The 23,865-nt window shown below is 41.7% G+C and overlaps 1 protein-coding gene across 4 annotated transcripts in view; it reads left to right on the top strand.

Moving 5' to 3' along the window:
* Positions 1-23,865, top strand: part of SRC (SRC proto-oncogene, non-receptor tyrosine kinase) — a 109,774-nt gene that overhangs the window by 45,130 nt on the left and 40,779 nt on the right. For all 4 annotated transcript variants that reach the window (XM_020789231.3, XM_078392594.1, XM_020789229.3 and 1 more), the window contains exon 2: positions 18,742-18,816. The gene's annotated coding sequence lies outside the window, so the exon portion shown is untranslated. The remainder of the gene's footprint in view (positions 1-18,741; positions 18,817-23,865) is intronic.

Here is a 23,865-nt window from a genome sequence, read left to right as displayed (position 1 = left end):
TCCAAAAACAGAACCTGTTCCAAACTCCTAGAGGTACAGGCTGTTGTTACCCATTAGTATTCTGTATTTGGAAGGAAGGACTAGTTCTCTGTACTCTTATCTTTTTGCTTCCCTGCTTGCTCAGTTCCTCTCATTTTACATCTGAACAGACTGAAGTGACCCAAGGCTATCAAATACTATGCCTGTAGCTTCTACAGCCAGAGAATGGGTGGGAGTGATGGGGGGATATTGTGCCCTATACAATGGGAGATGGATATGGAGCTGACATTCCCTGTCAGTGGTAGGTTACTTATTTCTAATGTAATTGGTTCTTCCTAGAACCATAAGCTAGGTCAGTCATGGGTCAGTGGGGTGTTCAAGTTAATTGCTAAGAGGTGGCTTTTAATGGTAAAGTCCTTAATGAAACTCTGGAAAATTTCAACTCCCTCACCCCCTCCCTGAACCTCAGCTGTTGATGACATCATGGAAGCCATGCACATGTCTAGACAGATCAGGGACAGAAAGCAGGTGAGTTGGATGTCTGAGATAATGATCAGGTATTTTGGGCATGCAAGATTAAGTCATCAGCAAGGACGTAACTCATGGGTTAAAGTGGAGAGCAGCCATTTTGAAAAGCAGATGGTGTCTCCAAACACTTGCTCACCCATCCATTAATAATCTTCCTTCTTTCAAGGCCATCAGTTCCATTCTTAAGTAGCTTTTTCTATGGAGACAGATCTAAATGGAACCTCGATGTTTAGAAACAGAATGCCTTGTTTCCCCTGAATGTCAAGGGGCTTTCTTTTAAGATCAGTACTTTGAAGGAAAACAAATGCTAGTTCTGGTAGAACCATAGGTTTATTAACACTTTCAGAATGGGTATCCATGTTAGTCTGTGGCAGCAGAGCAACCAAGAGCTCTGTGGCGCATCTTAAAAATGAAATGTTTATTGTTGTCATTCTGCGCCATCAAGCCATTTCCTAGCAACCCTAATAGGATTTTCAAGATAAACGAGATATTGAAGGAGAGGTTTTCCCAGTTCCACTTCTCCAGCTAGTTTCCATGGCAGAGCTGAGGAATTGAATCCAGATCTCCTAAGTCCTAGTCCATTACTCTACCCACTACACCACACTGGGCACCAAAACATGTTTATTATGGCGTGGGATTTCATGGACTACAGGTCATGCTGCAATGAATTGATTGGTCTTGAAGGAGCCACGAAACAGGTTTTTTTTAATGTGAACACTAATACTCATGATCACTGGATGGATTTAAGGTGTTCAGGGGCATTATGCTTGTAAATACAGTACATGGATTTAAACAGGGGAAGCTCATCACCTTCCTAATGCCCCAAGTATGTGCTTCCTTGGGTATGCGTCTTTCTAGCCTAGTTCCCACCAAGCTAAACTCCCCTTGCAGACTCCCTCAATTAATTGCCTACCAATGATTCTGCCATGGTTCAATTTCATCACTCAACACTTCTGATACTGATGATTATCCTTAATCCTTTTCACCATGCAGCCCACACAGCCTGATTGGAACGGTTCCGTACGACCTCTTCAAGAGGCAAGTTTAGAAGGCCTCAGTGCTAGCAGGCTTTGTGGGAGGAACAGAAATGGAAGACTCTGAGTTTGGGGCAGATGCTAGAATAAACAGTTAAACCTTGCATCATTTCATTAGAGGTCTGGACAATCTGTACTTCTTGCATCTAGTCTAGCAGTAACATTGAGGATCCCAACAATTTCACCTACTTCATCAGGAACAAGTTGACTTGTCCATCTGTTAATAAGATCTATACCATCCTTCACAAGCAATGCACCACACGTCGGAGAACCAAGGGGGGTTCTGTGTAGGAGAATGACAGACAAAATTCTGACATTAGAAAATGGCAACACAGAGAAGCCACTTTAGGAACACTTCAGTCTGTGGGACATTTTGATACTGATCTGAAAGTGGCTGTTGCAGAAAAATGGAATTACAAAGAGAAGGTTGAGAGGGAGATAGCTGACGTTGGCTAAATCCCCAAATTCCATAATGTGTCTAAAGGCTTAAATAAGGGCTTTGTGGTTTACTGTGTAGATTAATAACCAGTTTTCTTTATGATGTTATGCATAGACAAAAGTTATTTCCTATTGCCTGAGAATCAGGAACTGATTCAGGAAAAAACAACAACACAGCAAGCCAGTTCCTAAATTAATATCTTTCTACCTCAAAGGCAACCATATGCCAACCTGCTAGACCACTGGTTCTTAACCTTGGGTTACTCAGGAGTTTTGGACTGCAACTTCCAGAAGCCTTCACCACCAACTGTGCTGGCTGGGGTTTCTGGGAGTTGCAGTTCAAAAACATCCGAGTAACAAAGGTTAAGAACCACTGTGCTAGACTACTCTGGCTATGGCCAGAATGTTTATGTAGTCAACACTCTCAGACTTCATTACTTGAGTTAGCCATTTTGAAATTTCATTTTCTGCACTTGTATCCCTCTTGACTGGGATCCCATCGCCGTACATCTCCACCATGTGTATCTGTATGAACCTGTGGCTAAAAGGTTTCACTCCATGTGTTTAAGGAAGTAATCCATGGAAGTTCACCCTGAAAGAAATCTATTGCAACTGTGTTTTTTTTTTGTTAATATGCTTTGCATTTTGTTTGTTTAAATTTACTGAAACAAACAAACACCGCTGCTCTTCAAAATTTTCTTTAATGTGATGTCAGCTGTTGGTGCTGACCATAGAATGTGTAACATCAGCAACTGAAAATGAGAACTTGAGGGGTAAAATCCTTACTGCTCTACTTCCCTTCTTACTTCCAAATCTTGGGATGTACCAGTACGTTACTTTTCTGGCAACACAATCTAGAATCCCCTAGCCAGTGTGCTGGTCAGGAGATTTTGGTATTGTAGTTCAAAAATGTAACCTTTCCCTAACTTCACTGTTTTTGCAAGCTTGGCCTGACCTAAACCTTCATATCCCCTGGCTATTTCTTCCACTGGGTCTTCTGACAGCAATCTTCTCCTGGATGTTTGCAGATCGCTTATGTGTGGAATGTTGCTTGTCTTAGCAAGCAGTTCATATCAGGCTTGCTCGCCAAGCGAAGATGCAATTGAGGGTGACAACAGGATGGTCTCTCTAATCCCACAGGAAAGCTCATGTGGTCTGTACAGTCATGACCCAAACTCGTGTTTGACGTCTCATTGTGGCAAGATAAGGCTTCATGCTGTTTGTTTGCTCAAGGCTTTCTTGGCCAGACTGAGTTGATTGCTCTTTTAGAAGACTGTTGGGTTTTTTTTTTCACTGAAAGCCAGGAATGTTTGTTTTTAGCCTTTCCTCTTGGAGAAGGAGTGAATATTTACTCCAGCATTTAATTAAATTTTCTCTTCTTCCTTTCCATAAATTTTGACCTGTGGGGTCTCATTTCTAATTAAGTTTTCTTTAAAAAAATGTTATTGAAGTCAGCAACAGATAGGTACATGAGCATGTGTTCTTCTTTGGAAGAAAATATAACTTTCACAGTCTTAAGATTTCCTAACTATGCTATATCTTTACATATCCTTTAACTTGCTTTTCTAGGTTGGTGAAATTGACTCATTTGCTGACTATGATATTTTAAAAAATTGCTCATAGTTATTGCTCATTGCTAGCTCAGTTACCAGACTCTATGTTGGTTGCAGAGACATTTGAGACTGGATGGCCATTTTACTGCATCATGATAAACGAGCCTCGTGGCGCAGTGGTTAAAACGCTGTACTGCAGCTAAAACTGTGCTCACGACCTGGGGTTCAAATCCCAGGTAGCCGGCTCAAGGTTGACTCAGCCTTCCATCCTTCCGAGGTCGGTAAAATGAGTACCCAGCTTGCTGGGGGGGCAATGTGTAGCCTTTATAATTAAAATTGTAAACCGCCCGGAGAGTGCTTGTAGCGCTATGGGGCGGTATATAAGTCCAATAAATAAATAAAAATAAATAAATAAATAAATAAACCATCATCTAGTGTGACATGTATGTCATGACTAAAGTGCAACAGGTCTTAGGCTGTTACCTGCCCCTCCAACCCAAGGTGCACCTTCCAGAGATGACTTTGGAAGCTTTTGGTTAACCACACTTTGCCATGTCGTCCAGAGCTAGCATCGAGGCTCACCATAGATATCATCTGTTTTTAAAAACCAAAACCATGCTTTGAAGCTGGCTTGTTTTTAATTTAATTACAGTTAATTCTGATCACAGTTTACAGCTTAAATCACTGTTAAGGCAAAGAGAAAGCTCCCAAATTCAAGCTGGCAAGATAAATCTGGAGCTTGCTCCCACTTGTTCCTGCTTGTTGATATCATGCTGAACATATACATATGTCAGCATGAACTGCAACTGTGATCTCTGTGTAAAGTCTGACTTATACTTTCAGTGCATTCCTTGTGTCTGATCCACAAAGGGCAACTTCAGAAGCTGCCAAGACCAATTTCACACAGACCCCTGGCCTCTCCATGTATGCTTTTAGCAACTATATATTGCTCAAATCTAGTGATGCAGCAATAATCAAAAGTGGTGGTTTTTTTCACTTGGGAGAAAGAGTGCATTTCTAAGCTAGAACAAGGTGTAAAAGGAGGATCTGCCTTGTTTTAGGAAAACTTTGTGCTTTTCAGAAGCTTCTGGGAGTGTAGCTTCCTGCTAAAACTGTAAAAATTATTTCATTTTGTCTTTTCCCTGCTGTGCTGCCATTACACTGAAATTCATCAGCAACTCTGGTAGTCACAAAAATGGTTTTAGTTCCTCCATGGAGCCATGTTACCCTTCCCTGTTCTAGTCAGTGGAAATGCAAAAGTGTATCCAGTACCTCATTAAAGAGCAATAGACTGCCACCATGATTTATGCTATAGCCCTAATCCAAGTGTAAATCACCAATAGGATTTTGGCTAGACATGGGGACGAGTATAAAAATGAATCAGGATATTCATTAAATATCCCTGATTCATCAGATATCCGTTGCTTTGTATTTTTGGGGTCCAGATATATATATAATGTTAATATTTTTTATATAACCTCTGCATAAGCAGAGAGGGGTTTTCCCTTCGGCAGCTTCCCCCAGGAGCTGGGGGATGGCTTGGTTCCCCCTTTCCTTCTGTTCCTATGCCAGTGCAACATAAGAAGAGGAGGGAAGGGATCTCCCAGCTGCTGCGGGATCGCTTTGATCCCTGCTTGCCCTCTCCTTCCTATGCCCCACAGGGCTTGGCAAGAGGAGGGGAAAGGGATCAAAGTGCTGTGTGTGATCGCTTTGATCCCTGCTTTCCCTCCTCTTGCTATGCCACATGAGGCATAGCAAGAGGAGGGAAAGGGGGGGAGGAAATGACCCGACAAATGATGAATTTATTTGTTGTTTGTCAGTTCGTTGGGGAGCAATTTGTGCCCATGAACCAAGACGAAGCACCCCATCTCTAATTCTGGCTATTAATAGGGAAAAGGCAATGATATGCAGGCAGAATATTCTGCACTTTTGTCCATCTTGAACCTCTCCCCTTCAATGCCCTAGAGCAGATTTTAAGACTGTTTCAAAGTACAATAGCGTCAGTTTAGCATTCTAGATTCTATTGAGAGTTCAGACTTGATTTTGTCTAAAAACCATTTATTAATCATTTTGCCGGACCACGGCATCTGTAAAGCTGTCCTCCAACACCACTTTTCAAATGAATCTATTGTTTTACTGGCAGTTTTCTTCATAGTATAGCTCACACATCTGTAAATACTGCAGTGTGAATAATCTTGGCCTTGTTCGGTCCTTCTACTGAAGGATCTTTTCTTGTTCCTTCATAACTGCCATTCCAAGTCTCAGTTTTCTTTTGATTTCTTGGTTGCAGTCTCCATTTGGATTGATGATTGAAGATACATTATTCTTTGAGAATTTTGTTTTCTTGAGTATCAACATTAAAATTATGTAATTCCTCAACATTAAAAAGTCATGATGTTTTGTCTTTTCAGCATTCAGATGTAATCCAGCTTCTGCATTTTCTTCTTTCACCTTAATTAGTAGTCATTTCAAGTGCTTGTATTTTTTTGCCAGTATTATACTATTATCTGCATATCTTAAATGGTTCATGTTTTCTCTACCAATTTTCTAATCCAGCTTTCCATATGGTATGTTTTGCATACAGACTGAATGGATTCTGGATAAGGAGATACAATACACATTTGTCTTTGCCAATGGAAAACCAATTTGTTTCTCCATAGTCTGTCCAAAATATATGCTGCTCATCAGGATAAGCAAATAGCATGGCACTCCCTTAACCGTTAGAATGATTCATAGTTTTTTATGATCTGCGCAGTCAATGGGGTTGCTTTATCTGATACAGCAGATATTTTCTTCTGACATTCTATGGTACATTCCAATAATCACTGTATACTTGTAATATGATCTCTAATGCCTCTTCTCTTTTTGAAACCCACTTGAACATCTGGCATTTCCTTTTGCCATATATGATAACAGCCTTCACTGTAGAATCTTGATCACTTTGCTTGCATGGGGAGTTAATGTAATGCTCCTATAGTTGCTATAGGAGCATTGTCAGTTTTTGGAGTTTCTTCTCTTTAGGAATGGAATGTATATTAAATGTTTCCAGTTATGGGCCATAGTCTTTCATATTTTTTGGCATAGTCTTCTTTTGACAGTTTCAGTCTCTACAGCTTGAAATAGTTCTGTTGGAATCCCATCTACTCCTGGTGATTTATTTTTTTCAAGTGTTTCAAAATCTGCTTTCACTTTGCTTTCAAAAATTGCATGTACTTCATCTTAGGATTTTTCTTCAAAGGAATCTCTCATCCTTGTTTTTCTTCTGTATAGTCATTCTATAATCTTTTCCCGCTGTCTCTTTATTTTTTCCTGATCAGACAATATATTCCCCTGTTCATATTTCAGCCTCCCTCACCTTGGTTTAAATTTCTCTTTGATTTCTTGGATCTTATGCAACTGATTATTTATGCTAATAACTTTGGCTTTAAACTAACAGTTATTCCTAGTTAGAGTAGACCCATTGATTCAATTGTTGAGTAGTGAGTCAAAACTCTTGTTGATTCAATGGGTCTACTGTAAGAACATACTAATGTATCTTACTTTACTATATATTCCTCTTTCCATTGCCATCTAACATTGCAAAGCACAGATAAAGAGTTAGTTTTATTTCACTCCCTCCCTCTCGTGTTTGTGTGTGTGTGTTTGGGTTGGGGGCTGTTGTTGTTCTTTGAAACTGTCAAAACTACATTCATATCACTCTGGCCTTGAGATATCTGAGTGCAACAAGGATTCATTTATGCCGGAATGGCAGCAGGCAGTCAATCAAAAGTGTCTGGCAGACAGAACATTGTGCCCTGTTTGCAGCAGGGTTAGCACTAGGTCGCTGGGTTGGCTTTTTGCCTCTTTTATTGTCAAACCTTAGGTTGCATCCCATGGGAAGGCCAGGGTAGGAAGTTGGGGTAACATGGTTAAACTGCTGGGCACTGTGAGGCAAGACAGTAGCTCAGCTTGCTGTGCGGGATGACTCTGATGATAATTGACACTCACTTAACTAAATGCAGATTTGGAAAAGTACTCTTAGGACTCCAGATTCCCAGATCCCTGTGGAATTCTATGAATTATGTTCAAAATATCAACTTTTCTAAGTTTTGGCTAGGTGCCCTATAAAGCACAGAGAGTTTGTTAGTGGTACCACCCTTGAAAAGGTATGCAGCTGTTCTGCCTGCACCTCCATAACGGATTTTCTGAGTAGCAGAAATGGACTGAAAAAGAGGTAGAGAAACAGGAGGGTTCCAAATGGAAGACAGCAGCATCTCGGCTTGGCATAAAATTATGGAAGTGATACATGGGAATTGTTAGGGCAAACTGTACCACTAGACAGCATGAAGTGGTCATGTCAGGTGGCAGGTGCTGTAGGGACATCAAAGTGTGGAGAACAGGATGACATGCTATCTGCCCTTCATCCCTGCAAACTAATATGCTTCCCTCAGGTGGAGCACAGGACACTGTCCCATTTCCTGTGCCAAAGTAATATTTAACTACTAGTCCAGTCAGCTTCTGTACCAGGAAAAAAAGGTGCCATTTTGTCCTTCTGCCTCAGCCAATAGAATATTTTATGGTGGCCCTAACAATTATGCAACAAGATTTCTTCTCAAAGCACTTTATGGCAATATAGTCTGGCATTTATCAAAATGTTTGATCTTGTACTGGCCTTCCTTCTAGTGTTATTATGATGAGGCCCTCAGCAATTTCTCAGGCTGCAGCAGCCTGCGTCCTAGTTCATCTCTCTACTATACTGGTGGTTCCCAACTTTAGGTAACTCAGGTGTTCTTGGACTGCAACTCCCAGAAACCCCAGTTGGTGGTGAAGGCTTCTGGGAATTGCAGTCCAAAAACATCTGGGTTACTCAAGTTGGGAACCACTGTACTACACCATTGGGTCTAAATTTCATTAAATTCCCCTCAATTTTCTTCCAATAATTCAAGCACTAGACTGAGCAATCCCTGTGTGCTTGCAGCTTGCTTCTTTGTAGAGCTCCAGATTCCAGGTATACCTTACTAATCCAAACCTGATGTTAGAAGAGGGAAAGCGCAAGAGTTATGGGAACTGTGACTGGCAGGAAAGCAGCAATTATTCCCAAATCCAGTTGGGATCATGTATCAAAAATGTTGAAGGAAATCAACCCTGAGTGCTCACTGAAAGGACAGATCCTGACGCTGAGGCTCCAATACTTTGGCCATCTCATGAGAAGAGAAGACTCCCTGGAAAAGACCCTGATGTTGGGAAAGTGTGAAGTCAAGAAGAGAAGGGGATGACAGAGGACAAGATGGCTGGACATTGTCACCGAAGCTACCGACATGAATTTGACCAAACTCCGGGAGGCAGTGGAAGACAGGAGGGCCTGGCATGCTCTGGTCCATGGGGTCACGAAGAGTCAGACACGACTTAACAACTAAACAACGACAATAAATCAAAAATGTCATGTCTCCCTTTTTAGGCAGAACAAGGCAGCCACTTCCAGCAGCAGTTTGGAAATTGCTAGTTATTTACTTTGTTGTTGTTACTGCATTGGCATTGTAATTTTACTGATGCAAATGGTGGCACTGGAGATTGCTTCTGGGATTTTCTGCCTTACCTGCAGAATAACTTGGGTGGCTTTGGATCTTAGCCTTCAGCAGCTACTAGTCAGGATAGCTATAGATCCTCTCCAGTGTTGGAAACAGTATTCCTGGGACTAGAGAAGGTAAGATGGAGGATGCAGCTGCATTCATTTCCTGCTGGCAGGCTTCTTATAGGAACTGATTGGCCTCTGTGTGAACAGAATGTTAGACTAGGTAGGCTTTTGGTCTGATTGACTGTGTCTCCTGTTGTATTAATATAAATTGCACACTTTGATGTCATTTGCGGCCTTGGGGAACAAAATTTCTTGGACTGGCTCAGCAAAAGTGGTAAGCAGTTACTGCTACAATCCAGTAGAAACCAACGAAGATGCTCAGCCACAAAGCATTCAACCTGTATTTCCTGTGAAGAAGGAAGGAAGGTGCTACCTGCATCAGAATCTTTTCCCTCATTGGAGCTTTGTGTGTTCCTCCCTTCAAAAATATTCCACCCACAGAGGCTCTGCTATATTGTTTCAGTGAATTCTTAAAATACAAAAGTACATTTAACTCTTACGATGCTTTTATGGTCGCCAGAAGAAACTACAAACGTACAAAATCACCACTTTTGATTGTCTTCCTTCCTTGTTCTTTTTGGCAGCTCCTTTAGCTGACAGTTGTAAGAGAGAAGAAGATGAGAAGCAAGCAAATTCAGAGAGATAACAATGAAGAAAAACAACAAGCCATCTTGTTGGTTTTGCCTTTGAGGTTAAGTGGGAAAAACCAGCAACAGCCTCTTCTCTAATAGCATTTCCCAAGCTTATCCCCACATATGCCATTGTTAGATATCGCCCCATCTTTTCTGACCATAGCTCATGTTGTCTCTGCATGATGGAAGGTGCAAATCACATCTGGGTCTCCAAGATGAGAAAGGCACACCAGCAGAGATGGGCACAAGCCAGGAAATGGTGGTTCATGATTTGTCACTGTTTATGAGCTACATGCCATGAACTTTTACAAACTTTTTGACAGAATGAGCCGTTTCTTGGTTTGTTCAATTTGGGACTTCCAGGAGTGGTAGAACAGCCTCTGCATGGGTTAGAGATGCTAACCTCTCAGTGATCTTTCAGCTGACTCTCCTCCCCACCCCCTCCAAGTTTAGTGAACAATGGATTTGGGACGTCTGAGTTATAGCCTCTCAAAGGAGTTCCCCAGGAAAGTGCTCTTTAGCAGCTAGTCAAGGAGCACTTTATTGGGGGGACCTGCTTTGGGGGGCTGTAACTCAGATGTTCCAAAGCAATTTTTTGCCAAACATGGAGAGAGTGGGGAGGAGAGTCAACCCAATAGTCAGTTGAAGTTTGGTGAAGATTGGATTTTGGATGTCTGAGTTATAGTCCAAATACCAATTACCAATGTTGATAATAGTTCGGCATTTTGTTTCATTCTTGGCAGGTGCATTTCTCTGAAGCGCCATGAAACAAACCACAACATGGACCAATTAATGATTTGTTGTTTGTTTGTTTACTTTGTGGTTCATTTCATGCCTATCTGTACACAATCCTTAAGGAAGTAGAAGTGGGGAAGACTTGCAATATCATCTACATTTGCCAACAGAGAAATAGGAACAGAAGGTCTGGTATCGGATAAGTTAATTTTTAACAACTATTGCCAAGTAGCTGATGCATTTCAGGATTTCTTTTTTCATGAGACAAAGTTGCAAGATATTTGGCACCAATTAAAAATCAAATCTCAGATTTCTTTAGCTGTCTGCAGATGTAATTTTCATGTTTTTTCCTCTCATTGCTAAATTTGTAAGAATAAAGTCAGTGGATTTTCTTGGGTAAAGCATTTCACAGTGATGTATGAGGATAAATAAGCTTAATTGTCACAAAGACTAGAACAGATTGGTAGTACTGAAATATAGGCACAGAGTGTTCCCCCATGCCAAAAATAACCGATATGCTTAGCAAAATAGATATTGCAGGGAGATTTTAGGGCCTAAACCAAGTGGGTCTGAACATTGTGATGTCATAGAGTCAAACCCTTTAATAACAATTGCAAAATGTTGCAGGTCCGACAGATAGACCATATAGAGATTTGTTTAAAAGCTAACATAGCTCCTGCAACGGCTCTAAAGCATGCCTGATAACAAAAAATAAAAGGGTGCTTCTGAGCATGTCTAAATGGCACATCCTGGAGCCATGAGAATAAACCTGGAAATCTGTATTGGCAGAATTGCAGTTCCTGAAATTCCAAGTTCAAAGCCTGAGACCTAAATAAAGAACAGACCACCAAACAGGGCTAAAACCTGAGAACTGGCAACCTTAGGGGAAAAGTTTCCTTTAGTCTTGGTGTTTTCATGCTGAAAGAGAGCTATGTATTTTCCCCTTGTTCTTTGTCAAGAAGGCATCCGATCACAAGGCCCTGGAGTATGAATTGGTATAGCCCAGAAACAGTTTTATCACCTCATCTGTTCTTTTTTTAATGCACTTGGAGAGGAAAAGCCCTGCTGTGCACTGCAGATAATCTCTAAGGCATCTTGAACCAAATGGTGCTTTGAGGTTGAAAAGGAACAGATGAACTTTCTCACAGAGGTGATACTCCACCAAGCTAGTCCTACGGCAAAACTTGGAAAAGCTATGTTTCTGGGCTAATAATAATAGTGTTCTGTCAAGTTGACTCTGATTTATGGTGACCCTTTCCACAATTTTCCAGGTAGAGAATACTCAGAAGTGATTTACTATTCCCTTATTCTGGGGCACTCTGGGACTGGGCAGTTTGTCCAAGGCTACATAGGCTGGCTCTTCTCTTTGAAGGCACAGTGGGGAACCGAACTCCCAGTCTCTAGCGCCACAGCCGGATAGCTGACTCACTGACACCCCAAGAATTTACAAGGGAATTGTTGCTGTACATCAACTGGAAGGCCAAAACTTGCATGTCTGAGCCATGCAGTAAGAGTGGAGGGCCCTTCTTCCTTTCTTCTGGGTCAACATGCCCAGAAAAAAAAAATGGGTAGGGCTATCCCTTTGCCTCTCTTAGCCTCTGACACCTTGCTTTCTCTTTCTTTCTCCTGCCCCGTGGTTTGCAAAAGGAAGAATAGATCACTCTTCCCAGGTCACTGAAAACTAGCAAGAGGCCTTTTTAAATTAGGTCAATGTGTGCTGGTTGCCTCTCACAGCCATACATCATCATCATGTGAACAAACTTTAGAGTTTGTGGGGTACTGTGAAGGACTTCTGTTAGACCCCTTTCAAGAAACTTTGTGTCCTTGTACAGGTTTTTTTTCCTTTGCATGCTGATGCTCTGTTTACTTATTGGTTTACCTAAATCAAGAGCACTGGCATTTTCAAAGACATACCATAGATCGATCTGGGATATTGCAGGGTGAGGGGGTTGTAATTTTGCAGCTGACAGTCTTGTTTTTAATTGTTTCAGTGGAAGGAAGTGGGGTGGGGTGGAGAGTAAGCAACAGACAATTGCTATGATCCTCCTTGTTGTTTTGTCTCTGGAGAGAGGAACAAAATTGCACGTCTCAGCTTATCCAGAGTGTCTCTCACTATTTAATCATGGCCACAGGGAAGAAGAACTGTTGTCTGTTTTCAAAACACAAACTCTCCCTTGAAGATGTATGCCCTGCCTCCCAAAATTCAAAGAAAAGGTCTTTTGGGTCATTAATAAGAAGTCCTTGACTGTTCAACATATTCCTGTATTGTCTGTCAAATGATTAGAGGGAAGGGGGAGAGGGAAAGAAAACTTCTCTGTTTCTCTTATTAGCTGAAACACTCTTCCTTAGCCTAGTAAGTTGCAGCTAGAGTAGGCTCATTGAATCAGTGAGGATTTGGTGAGTCAACTCCTCCATAGGTTCCACTGATTCAAACGAGCCTGCTCTATTTGTGACTCACTCATTTAAGCAACATAATTTCACATACTGTACTGTGACACTAAAATCTAGCTGGTGGGTGGGGGATGCAAAGAGGCATGCCTGAGAAAGAGAGAGAGAGAATTCACTGCATATCGGTAGAGATGGGCACAAAACAGAAAAATGGTGATTCATTTTGATTCGTGATTCATCAAGGTGAATCACAAATTATGAATTTATGGGGTTTTTTGATGAATCAGTGAATCAATTTGTCAATTTGTTTTTGACTTTAAAACACTTGCTTGGAGAGAAAGGTGTTTGCCTGCTTGTGGAAGGACAAGAAAAATAGGGCCAACCTGGCCTCTTGTGGGAGGGAGTTCCAAAGTCGGAGACCAGCAACAGAGAAGGTCTCTCCTGTGTCCCCACCAAATGCACTTCACAAAGGGAGGTGCAGTCCTTGAGATAGCTTAGGCTCAGCTGTTTGGAGCTTTATAGATTAGAACAATTACTTTGAGTTCTGCCTGGAAATGGATCAGCAACCAATAGAGCTGTTATAACAAGGGGGCAGGGTGGGGGAGAGAGGGTTATGTGATCCCTGTAACCAACCCCATTCAGCAATTTGGCTGTTGCGTTTTGGACCTGTTGAAGTTTCTGGACACTTTCTCCGTAAGCAGCTCTATGTAGAATGCATTACAGTAATCCGGCCAGGGTGTAACTAAGGCACGTGCCAGACCTCTCCAGGAACAGATGCATTCTCTCTGAACCTCTACACTGCCCCTGGCATCATTGGGTGGTACTACTCGCTTGTCAGTTCAGGGCCAGCAGAAGATGGCATGTTGTTATGAAACTAATCTTCACTTTTTCATAATATTATTTTTCCCTTTGCCTCTTTCTTAGGCGATTTTCCCCACACAGATAAAAGAAGACACACTTTTCCCCTTAGAGGTGAACAAGAGCAGCTTCCACTTATATTAATTTTTTAAATTTTTATTAGTTTTTTAAATCAAAGCCGAACAGCCAGCCTTCTGTGTTTTAGAGATGTGCTTTGTGCAAAAATCACAGAAGGTGGGAGGGGACAGAGAAGGCCTCATTTATATGTACTTCAGTGTTTAGTTAAAACACTTCATTCAGATTCCTGCCTACATGCAGTATAATTATTTCTAGGGATGTATTAGTCAAGTATAAATTATAACTCATCTTCTTTTAAAGTGCTGTCAGTCAAATCCTTCTTATTTTCCTAATCAAGCACACTTTAAAATGTGGACAAGGGAGATCACTGGCAGAGAGAATTGGCATTATAACATAAAATGACGGCTCTGTCATAGTGCAGCGTATAAATGATATACACTTCTCCTTTCCACAATGCTGGAGTTATGGGCGCTAGACTCCCTGTGTAGTTTTAAATCTGTGTATAACTTTTATGTCCCCCAAACCACAAGTACAAAGCATGAACAGTTGATTAACATGGGAAAAGAGGGGGGGGGTTCTTTTCCATAAAATTGGAAATCCTTTCCATATAGTACTGTGTGTAATGATCCTTGAATATCCATATGACCTCCTCCTGTTCTAGAAGATGAATTAAAGAGGCTGTGTATGGACTATGTAAGACACGTTCGTGTTGAACTCATCGGGTTCTGGGGGGCCAGGGACACAGCATTTATTGAAAATGTTGTTTGTTTATTGGGAAAACATCTGTGTATAACCAAACCATGTTCAGACCTGGGCAGTTCAAAGGAAAAGGGTACATGGTTCCAACTTTGAAAAATAAAGCTGAGAATGGTTGTTAGTTTTTCAGGGGTTTTTTGGCCATGTTCTAAAGGTTGTTCTTCCTGATGTTTCGCCAGTCTCTGTGGCCGGCATCTTCAGAGGACTGGAGTAGGAACTCTGTCCATGCTCTGTTGCTGTTTGTTGGATAGTTGAGTATTTATAGCTGTGGGAACAGCTTTTGTCTTTTTTCAGGAGATAGGGTGGTCAGACTGTTTTTTGTTGTGATAAGGAAGGGGAGATTATCTGTTACTGTGATTGATGGGTATCAGTAGCTGGTCTTTTTTTGTGTGCAATGATCCCTGGCCCTTGTGGCTGGGTAGAGTTCATTGACATATTACAGGCTGTATTTTTCAATATCGGGAGCCAGGCCGAGTTTAGTTTTAGGCCTTCTTCCTTTTTGTTTAAATTCTATTGATGTCTATGGATTCCAATAGCTTCCCTGTACAGTTTAACATAGTGGTTGCTGCTCCATAGTGGTATGGAGAATGTTATTCTCCATACGGTCACTCCAAACAGACCTGATAAGTACAACACCTAGTTGCTCCCTGTGTCCAAAGAAAGTCACTTTGAAGAAGAATTGACATAACAATATGCTGATATTTTTGTTACAGTTAACAAAGGGCTGTTGTAGCATCCATAACTGAGCAGTTATGCTCAGTTATGCTCAGGGCAGGCAGCTGGGATAATATTACCAGCGGCAGCAAATTTTGGATATTACAGACTCTCCCCCTGCCCATCTCAGAACCCATAAGAGCTTCCCCTGATAAAAGAGAACGGGGTGAGGTGGGAAGGGAATCAGAACGTTAATGGAGACTTGTGGCACAACAGTTAAGCCACAGTACTGCAGCGAAGACTTTGGTTAATTTATGACCTGAGTTTAATGCTGGTATTAGGTAGCTGGCTTGAGGCAGGAAAAATTGGATGTCCTCTATGAGGGTGCCAAAAGATTGCTTATTTGCTTTTTGGGTGTTCCACGAAGTGCTTGCAGGCTTTTCTTCCTCATATACGGAAATAACTTGTCTGGCATTGGCTTCTGAGTACTTTTGTTACCTGCCTTAGGCAGCAACATCTCTTGGTCTGTTCCTGGAGAGAAGAGCCTCAAAACAGGGTCTTCCTAATTTGATATGTGTTGTTGTTGTTGTTGTTGTTGTTGTTGTTGTTGTTGTTGTTGTTGTTGTTGTTGTTGTTGTTGTTGTTGTTTTACTACTATGCTAGAGATTCAAGGGACAATACCATTTTAACATCAGATTGTCATACCTTATGAAACAGAAGGGAGAATCTACTGTAGAACAGAAAATGCAGTCTTAAGTTGGTGCTGCTCCTTAAGATGATTGTCACTAAGTGCTAACTTTCTAGAAGTCAGATGAATATTAATTACCATCAGAGTTTCTTAAACACAGCAGGGTGAAAAAAACAAAGCTTCAGAAGTGCACCACTAGGTTTAAAATATGACTACACGAAGCTGCTGGCTTGCGCTTACTAAAAAGGCACAGTTTTGTTAACTGATTCAATTTAGCAACTGCGGTGAATGCAGCTGTTACAGTACTAATAGGTGAATGAATATGTACTTCACAGAAGACAGGCTTGTATTGCAGAGCTATCTAATCTAGTTTTAAAACATTAACCCCACTGTTTGAAGGGAAAGCAGAGGGCAAAGTTGCCTGCCGATGGTTAAGCATCTGGACAGCATACTCAGCGGGTAGACCAGTCACAGTTTTTCCCATTATATTAAGGAGTGTGATACTCTGCGGAAAGTGAATGCATTCTTTCTCAGTGTAAGTTTCTAGTGTCAGTTAATATGTACAAGTTTAATGGCAATTATTGATCTCTTTTGTCCTCGTTCCTTGGTGATTAATTTCTCCATGTTTGACCATGTGAAAATGGCCACCCTAAACAAATGCTGGAATGTGTTTGTTTTTTCCCCAAAGTAAATGAATAAATAAAATAATCAAAGGCCTATTTTTGTCCAACATCCTGTTTCCACTGGTCACCAGCCATCGGAAGGACTTGGAGGCGACAGATTTTCACACTGTCTTTTCCCATCTGGCTGGTTAATAACAGGATCCTGCCTCTTGAAGGGAGAGTCTGAATACTCACCTCTAAACTCTCTTAATTCTCAAGTGGTGGTTAAAGAGGAACTAGGTAACTCCAACAAAAGCACATAAAGAATAAATATGCCTTGGCTAGATTCTCTCTGTATTTAACGACTTTGTCTTCTGTCTGGGTGGGTGCCCCTCGGAGCTTTAGACAAACTGGATGCTTTCCTCATCAAATGCTTTGCTGCATAAGCTTGGCTGATAGCCTTGGGCAGTCGGCACCCACCACCTCTTTTCCTTGCCCCATTGACTTGGTGAAGTGGAGCAGAGAATTGTCCCTTCTTCATGCATGATGGATCAGGGAGGCAGTCTGCTCCTCTACCGGCTGTCAATAATCTCCAGAGTGTGCAAGGAGTCCATGATGTCTTCTTGCTCTAAAGCTATCATAATATGCCCCATTTCAGATGGAATATATGCCAAGCATCCCTGTTAAACTGGAAAATGAGGAACTTGCAGGTATTGGACTGGCAGGGAATGGGGAGTGAGCGGTGTCTTCCTGAAAACAATAAGTGCAGTTTTCTTACGTTTTTGTTTTTGTGAAGACATTACATTTTCATGGCAAAAAGCACAGCCCTTCTATCCATCCATTTGTTATCTTGCATATTTATATTTAGGATAATCACTGGTGAAAATGTTTATATCTCTTATCTGTTCCAAACAGCAGCTTCGAGTTCATTGACGTACACATGAAATTTAGCAGTGAAAGCGTCACCATGAATGCTGAATCCCTAGAATGAGAAACATGTGGGGACCCCCAGATGTTGTTGGTCTGCAGCTCTCATCATTCCATCGGCTATGCTGGTGAAGACTGATGGGAAGCGCAGTCCAACCGGTACAGCACCATCAAATGTTGTGCATTACAATAGTCATGTGTTTAAATAGCTTGCCCAAGATTAGTCAGGACTCTTTTTTTAGCAAAGGAAGAAGAAGCAGACAAATAATTGTTAGAGTCTTGGTTCTGTCCAGAGATGGGGACTCCAGTCCCATGACTTGCTGTCAAGTCAGACTTAAGATGCCCTGGCGACTCAACCTGTTTTTTTTTTTTCTTCCAATGATTCAAACTTGACTTGTGACTCAGGCCCTTTTTTCCAGTTTCAAGTCCCTATTCTTTTAATGAAGGACACGGTAACCCTGGAAGAAGCTTTGTGATGCTCACCAGAAAACAGGAGAGGCAGGCAAAGAACAGAAGAGGAGGTAGCAGTGGGGAAAGTTTTCAAGAGGATGGAGGAGTGAGGGAAGGTGAGGCAGGCTCGGGGGGTTGTTATTATTATTATTGGTCAAATTTGTGGTGACAATCAGATGGTCAGAGGAAGGGCAGATGGGACCAAAGGTGGGTGGTTCACAAGCCTCAGACCAACCCACATGCAGCCCACAGAGAATCCACCCATCCCTCTTGCCAAGATCTCTGTGCTGTCTCTGTTTCTATGGTATGGCAGAAGGCTGAGGTGAGAGAATGTTAATACGTAGTCTTCTACTACTATTTTCCTGCCAAGAGTTTCCTCCACTCCCCCAGGTATTGTTAGAGGCAAAAAAAAGAGCTTCAGAGGAGAGAGAATGGTTGGTGTAAGAGCTTCAAAGGAAAGAAGATCCGCTCATCCCGCCATCTCTCCTGTCTTATGCCGCATGCATAAACTGTGTTCTTCCCCCAACCTCTGCATATGGAAGAAAAGGTGTGCTCATTTCTAAGCACCCAATGTAAACACACCACTAGTGTACAATGTGAACTTTTTCTCCAAGGATGCAAGTGTAAATGCATTCACTAAGACATGTGGCCCATAGTAGGACACAAAATCCATCAGGTGGCTTTAATTCTAGGAGCAGTTACTCAGAAGGAAGCCCCACTGATTGTAAATCCAGGTGTATATTGCTTAGGAAGGTGCTGTAGTTGATAACAATCATAGGTTGATTGTTAGGCTTCTAAGTGCATTTTTATGTATTTTTCTTCTGCAGATACCAGAAGAGCTGCTCTGGATTGTTCTCCTGGGTTTCATCATCTACATAAAGGCTGTCATCCAGCAGAGCTACGTGAGTTTCTTCTCTCTCTCTAAATTCCTTAAAAAGTGGTTCACTTTTTAAAAGCAATCAGCATGTTTCTGCACATTAAATAACATTTGTATTTACTGTATTTTTCTGTGTATGAGACTATACTTTTGTCTAAAATCTTTAGACTAAAAATTGAGAGTCATCTTATACACGGAAGTAAGCTGTGGAGGGGAAAGTAGGGATCAAAGTGATCCTGCAGTGCTTTGATCCCTTTCCCCTACACTTGCTAATCCCCACTTAGATTTCTTAATTTTGAATTAGAAAACTGGGGGCGTCTTATACATGGGGGCGTCTTATACATGGAAAAATACAGTAAACACTATATATGATTTTGCAATATAACTGTGAGAGCATGCTAAAAGTGATATATGTGAAACATTCCTTTAACAATTTAGAAGTTGTTTGTGGTTTATGGGCCAAGAACCTACCATAAATATTGCAATTAATGCAAGAAGCTTGAGGCCTGCCATGCTTCAGATATTGCCCAGATATGGACGCTTACGTGTCCATCATGGACACCAGGCAAAAAAGTACTCATGTGAAGGTGGCAATGCCCTAATTGCAGAATAATAGGTGCATTTCCTTTTGGGGCAGGTCTCTATAGCTCAGCAGGTTGGATTGTCTGGCTGCAAAGCCAAAGGCTGGAAGTTCATATCCCCACTCTGCCTCCTGGGGCAGGGCCAGCTGAAATCACCTGGAATGTGTGGTGCTGATTCAGTCACATGCTGTGCCACCTGCATGACCTTGAACAAGCTGTACAGTCATAGAAAACCCTAGGAAGGTCAACAGAAGAATGCAAATTGCAAAAACACAAATACACACCCAGATATCCAGGGGATGCACAGTTGATTTGACTGCTTCCTTCTGGCCAGTGACTGTCCACATGAACACACACTTGTTTCCGGGCAAAGGGTGCCCAAGCTAGAACTTAGAGAATGTTTGTTTGGGGCAAAAAAGGAGAGTAACTTGTCTAAATGCTAGGCCAAACTCTGTAGAGTAAGGAACTACTACTACTACTACTACTACTACTACTACTACTACTACTAATACTAATACTAATAATACTAATAATAATACTAATAATACTAATAATAATAATACTAATAATAATACTAATAATAATACTAATACTAATACTAATACTAATACTACTACTACTACTACTACTACTACTAATAATAATAATAATAATAATAATAATAATAATAATAATAATAATAATAATAATACAGTATTATGAGTTTTATTTCCATAATTAAATGCTTGCCACAAAGTTGGAAAGAGATGGGGCTCTGTGGAGGGGAGATGGGATGTGAGTAGGGCCCATGTTGTCCTTTATAAAAATCCAGTGGAAGTGTGTTTATTCCATACTCATAGCTTGGCTGATCCTTTATTCTTGGGAACCAGGAAATTATTTGTTTTCCCCTCCTGTTAGAAGAAGAGAATTCTCACCAGCACAGGGACCTTTCCACATTATATTTAAACTCTGTTTGTGTTGCAGAGTTTGAATTTCTGGTGAAACTCCCCTAGCTGCACAGCAGAAGTGCGGGGATTCACAAAGCAGAATACTGTAGCTTCAAATTCCCCAGATTAGTCCACTCTTTTTCCTTTTCAGCTGGCACTTATGGTCTCAACAACTAGGATATTAGTAGGAGAAAGAATAAAAGATTTAATTTACTTACAATTGTGAACAGATCAAACAGCAAACTGACATACAAATATGACTGATTTCAGCCACAGACTCAAAAGAGGGGGGAAAGCACTGGGTAGAGAGGTGGATCTGTCTTTGAATTCAAAGGCAGGGAAGGAACAATTGATTAGTGCTAAGTAGATTAACAGTCACCCCAACCCAGGGTGGGGTGAACCTAGCCACACTGCAGGCAGCATGCAAGACTGTAAAAACTCCATCAGTTTATGGCATATAGTGTTCTCAACAATATTAGTTTATAGGGTATGGATAATTATTCCTGCCGTAAGGGGAAAAGACTATACTTGGTGAGGATCTGCTACTAGTGTGTATGATTTATAACAGCTCTGCAAATGTTTCAGATGCCCAAATGGTAACCAATATATGGTCTTCTCATTATCCTTTTGATAATTTTAAATATGTTGTGGAATTGAAGAATGTTGGAGTAGAGCAGTGGTGTCGAACTGTGGCCCTCCAGATGTTCTTGCCCTTCAACTCCCAGAAATCCTGGCCAGCAGAGGTGGTGGTGAAGGCTTCTGGGAGTTGAAGTCCAAGAACATCTGGAGGGCCACAGTTCGACACCACTGGAGTAGAGGAACCAGTACTGGGCATTTGTATGAAAGAACTACAAGTGCAGTTGTGTCTAGATTCAAATTCTTGGTTATAGCCCTAGGCTCAGAGATACTCTTGTTCCTTAGCTGTATGCCAACATTTTGCATTTGGCTCCAGTTGATGGATTTGGGGCTTCTAGTAAGAAAACAGATTTGATCCTGGAAGTCTACAAGAGGAAGCCTGCTCATGTGTAGTAAATGGCCATATCTGTGACTACAAGAAGGCACAACACAGAGGACATAAAGCCATTGCAGGAAGAGCCTCAAAAGTATCCTGTCTCTTTGCAAATCTTCACCCTTGAGCCTTTGCTAGTTCAGACTTGCCTACATTACTAATCCAGCTGCAGGGAAACCTCCCTTATTACGCCATGTCTAATCAGTCACAAACCATCCCGGGAGAATGCTGGCTCCTTCCATTTGCACTCCAGTTCACCTTGGCATGAAGACAGGGCAGGTGGAGGAGGGGCAGAAAAAAACCCTATCCTGTCAAATATTCATGCTTGATCTGTAGTGCTGGCAAACCAGGTGTGAAATCAATTGCAGGCGCACTAAACAAACTCAAGATGGCTTTTGAAAATTACTTTTAGAAAGCCTACCTGAGGATATATCTAGAGAAAAACAGTGTGAAAAGTGAGAGCGGGCAGAAAGTGTGTGGTATACATTTCAGGGTAGCACTGATGCTGGCCTGGGGATTATCAGTGTGATCACTTAGATGGATTTGAAATATTTTGGCACATTCACATGAAGGGGTGTGTGTGTGTGTGTGTGTGTGTGTGTGTGTGTGTTGCTGGGGCGTGCCTCTTTGAAATAGTCTGGAGCCTTAGAGTTCTAGATTTCAAGGTTCTCCTGCCTTCCTCCCCACCCCACCCCCAAAACTGGGAAGGTTCAGTAGCATTCCTACTTCACAATGCAGCTCCATCTTTCACCTCACAACTGTGTAAGATAAATAACTGTCTGTGGAGCCAAGGAAGTGTGACTTTCCTGCAGCGAAATAACAGATCGCCTGGCTGAAAATGAGACTTGAATCTAGGTCTCTATTTACTGTAGCACATCTACAAAAACTGCAGCTGTCATCGATTTGGTAAAATTAGCCATATAGACTAGTCAAGCCTCCCACAACCTTGCACTTTTTGGACTACAAATCCTATCATCCTCAAACAGGCTGAACTAGATCTTCTCACTTTCATTGGCTTTTTGTCCTTTCATACACTACCGGTTTAGGAAAACCTTTGCCACATTCAAAGCTTTTTAACAGGCGGAGGGAAACATCTGAAAGCCTCAAGATTGAGGACCTCAGCTGAGTGGGAACAAGAAATATCTGCTCCCAGTTCATATCAAACCACATTTTTGAACAATATGGAACTCTCCCCTGCTTGTCTTGCATTCTTCCGGCTCTTGTACACCCTCTTTAATTCTTACTTTTGTCTACCTTTGTCTGGCTAATCTTTGTAGTTTGACCCTAGCCATTTTTTGTGTGGCTCACAGAATGTTCTGAGTCCCTAGTTCCACATACTGGTAATGGATCCCATTGGTACCAACAGCACTCAGACTCCTGGTGCAGTTTCTCCCTTATCCTGTCTCCACCATGAGAGCTCTTATTCCTCCAGGGGAGAAGTTCGGCAGGTTTCACATCTTCTAGGATGGCTAAGTTCTTCTTTCAGAGGAGGTTTGGGTAACTTTGTTGTTGCTGTTTAGTCCTTAAGTCGTGTCTGACTCTTCGTGACCCCATGGACCAGAGCATGCCAGGCCCTCCTGTCTTCCACTGCCTCCCAGAGTTTGGTCAAATTCATGTTGGTCGCTTCGATGACACTGTCCAACCATCCTGTCCTCTGTCGTCCCCTTCTCCTCTTGCCTTCACACTTTCCTAACATCAGGATCTTTTCCATGAGATGGCCAAAGCATTGGAGCCTCAGCTTCAGGATTTGTCCTTCCAGTGAGCACTCAGGGTTGATTTCCTTCAGAATGGATAGGTTTGTTCTCCTTGCAGTCCAGGGGACCCTCAAGAGTCTCCTCCAGCACCACAATTTAAAAGCATCAATTCTTAAGCAGTCAGCTTTCTTTATGGTCTAGCTCTCACTTCCATACAACACTACAGGGAAAACAATAGGTTTGACTATGCAGACCTTTGTGGGCAAGCTGATGTCTTTGCTTTTTAAGGTGCTGTCTAGGTTTGTCATCACTTTCCTCCCAGGAAGCAGGCGTCTTTTAATTTCATGGCTGCTGTCACCATCTGCAGTGATCATGGAGCCCAAGAAAGTAAAATCTGCCACTACCTCCATATCTTCCCCTTCTATTTGCCTGGAGGTGATAAGACCAGTGGCCATGATCTTAGCTTTTTTTTTTTGATGTTGAGCTTCAGACCATTTTTTGCACTCTCCTCTTTCACTCTCATTAATTCCTCCTCACTTTCTGCCATCAGAGTGGTATCATCTGCATATCTGAAGTTGTTGATATTTCTTCCAGCAATCTTAATTCCTGCTTGGGATTCATCCAGTCCTACCTTTTGCATGATGTATTCTGCATATAGGTTAAATAAGCAGGGAAGCAATCTACAGCCTTGTCGTACTCTTTTCTCAATTATGAACCAATCAGTTGTTCCATATCTAGTTCTAACTGTTGCGTCCTGTCCCACATACAGATTTCTCAGGAGAGAAACCTGAGTAACTAGTGGTCTTCTTTATATTTTTAGATTGTCACTCCCATCATCCTTCACCATTGGCCAAAATTGCTAAG

Source organism: Pogona vitticeps, chromosome 4 (genome assembly GCF_051106095.1).
Source record: "Pogona vitticeps strain Pit_001003342236 chromosome 4, PviZW2.1, whole genome shotgun sequence".
Taxonomy (NCBI): Eukaryota; Metazoa; Chordata; class Lepidosauria; order Squamata; family Agamidae; genus Pogona; species Pogona vitticeps.
Note: the sequence above shows the minus strand (reverse complement) of the source record. Positions and strands in the feature narration are given on the sequence as shown.